Here is a 2,901-nt window from a genome sequence, read left to right on the forward strand (position 1 = left end):
TGTTTATTTTCATTTTTAAAGTAGATAACCACAGCTGAGGACAGACACTGCTTTGCTATCTCCTTAAGATTCAAGTCCCTTGGGTCACAGCCTAGTGTGCAAGGAACCCAGATGATGCCAGCTTCCTAGGGCTGCCTCATTCAAGACTCAAGACTTTCACTCCTTTGCCTCCTAGGCATTTGTGAGGGCAAATTTTACCACTACTGGGCCACCGGGCCACAGTGCAAACCAGTTTGGTTCCCAGGTCTAATCCTAACCCAGCAGCTCACATCTCCCTTTGCTGAGATTTACATGCTAAAGACAAAAGAACTGAGTCATCTGCAAATTCTGCCACTGGGTCTGTTATTAATAGGGGAAGAAAGTTATTCATTACCATCTGTGAGAAACATCTGGAATGCCACCTCAAGGATGGAGACCAATTTAATCCACTCATTCCAACCACCCAAATTTTCAATTTGAAAAGCTGACTTCTGGGCCCTGATGCTACAGTTCTATTCTCAATTTTAAAACATCTCCCACACAGTAGGTGCCCAAGAAATATTGTTTCCATTCATGGAGAAAATGTCACTTGGGTTTTAACCTGAATGAAGACATTTACCTTGTCTGGGGAGAAAATTATGCTTTGCAGGATGGCTAGTCTCTCAAGCTACCCATTTAGAAAGACTATCTCAGACTTCCTTGGTGGCACAGTGAACAAGAACCTGCCCACCAATGCAGTGACCACGGGGCTGATCCCTGGTCCGGGAAGATTCCACATGCTTCAGAGCAACTAAAGCCATGTGCCACAACTGCTGAGCCTGCATGCCACAAGTACTGAAGCCCGTGCACCTAGAGCTCGTGCTCCACAACAAGAAACTCCACTGCAATGAGAAGCCCGAGCACCGCAACTGGAGAGTAGCCCGGCTCGCCACAACCAGAGAAAGGCCTGCATAGCAATGAAGACTCAGCACAGCCAAAACTAAATAAAAACATAAATAAGAATGTCTCTAAGAAAATTGTGGCTTTCCAGATGGCTCAGACAGTAAAAAAATCCACCTGCAATGCAGGAGACCCATGGGTCAAGATCTCCTGGAGAAGGTAATGGCAATCCACTTAATTATACCTTACAGGCAGTAGGCATTTGTAAAAATTTTGCTTCACAATGATAGGTCTGGAGGTATAGAAAGGACAGAATGGAGTATGTATATACGTATTACTTGTGTAATTGAAAATTTTTATGAATTAAAAAAAGACTAAAAAAATATGATAAAATGCTAATGTAAATTAACTTTTCATGTTGTGGAAATACATATTACATCTGTTCTTTTCTATATTCTATTTCTATGTATTCTATATTTTTCAAAATCCTCAAAGTTAAAAAAGACTGTTATAGTGGCCTGGATTTGGCCACCTAGAGGATATGGATTAAAGGGCACAAAGGTGGGAGTGGCTTCTGCTGACTCTTTATAAATATAGGCTGGGTCTTGTATCCCTCATACAATTGTAAGTATCATGTATTACAATAGTCATTTTACAAATTAAAAGAAAGAGAGAGAGAGAGGGGTTAGCTAATTAGCTAAGATCACACAGCTCTGAATGGTTGAACTCTGCTTCAAACCGAGCAGGCTGCTTCAGAACCCTTCTCTTTAACCACTGTCATGATGAACTGGAACCCCTGACATTGTTGTCTAGAATGGAGCACCAAGAACAGTCCAGTATCCTGTCTTCCTCCTGGAATAAAAACCTGAGCTAGAGAACTTAATGTTTTTCTCTAAGGCTGCATTTCTCAGTCTTTTTTCCCCCTAATTGTCCCCTTCCCATGAACATTTAATACTGTAGATATGTAATATATCTATTTATGTACAGAGAAGAGCCACAAACCATTGTAGTATCTGGTTTTTCTCACTTACTATGAACCAGTTTTCACCTCTGCCGATAATGCTATCCTCTGTAAAAAATGCATGCACTAAGGAAAGTCTGTAAGACTTTATGTACTGCCATTTATCCACATATTACAAAAATATGGTGTGAAACAGAAACCTCCATGTAGGCTAACTTCATAGGAAATGTCGTACTGGAAGAACTTTGGTTCTTTCTCCCCAGCTTCTGAGGTTGTGTGTTTGAGGGATGGCTGCTGGTGGGTTTTGACAGAATAGGGAATGAGTAACACCAAAGTAACTGCCTATGAACTAGAGGTTCCAGTTGTCATTATATACAGAGTCAGTTTTCAATTATGCGTGCTAATGAGGTCCAGCAAGAGGATGGGTAATTGAAATCCACAAAGAATTCCCAAACCTCATTTAGCAAACTATTTCAAGCTCCTTCTTGAGCCTGTGAGCATGTAAGAACTAGACTGGGGTAACTATTGTTTCTATTGTTTCCAGCCTCAGATAGAGTGGAAATAACAATCATGCCATGTCCACCTTGTATTCATTCACTGGAGCCTTCTCTTTGCCAGTTCTTTGACGTATCTTTTTTAAGCCTGTGTGTTTGTGTGTGTGTGTTAGTCACCCAGTCATGTCTGACTCTTTGCAACCCCGTGGACTGTAGCTCACCAGGCTCTGCTGTCCATGGGATTCTCCAGGCAAGAAGACTGGAATGGGTTGCCATTGCCTTCTCCATATTTAAGCCTACAGGGTCCATAAGCAGTAGATATTATCTTTCAATTTTTAAGAAATGAAACTGACTTGTTCCCAGTGCTGCCAGTAGGAAATAGCAGAATCCAGGTTCAAACTCAAGTATTTTTAATTCCAAGTAAGTTCCTTTGTTGTTTCATCAAAGCCTTATGCAAAACTAGAAGGACCTGGAAAATATTCAGTTGGATTCTTTGCATTTTGAATTGTTAATCAGTTTTAATATTAATTGCTTGGGCTTTAAAGTTAGATAAACTAGATGTATGTCTTTATAATCATGTGTCAGTAT

This window comes from Bos indicus, chromosome 3 (genome assembly GCF_029378745.1).
Source record: "Bos indicus isolate NIAB-ARS_2022 breed Sahiwal x Tharparkar chromosome 3, NIAB-ARS_B.indTharparkar_mat_pri_1.0, whole genome shotgun sequence".
In the NCBI taxonomy this organism is placed as follows: domain Eukaryota; kingdom Metazoa; phylum Chordata; class Mammalia; order Artiodactyla; family Bovidae; genus Bos; species Bos indicus.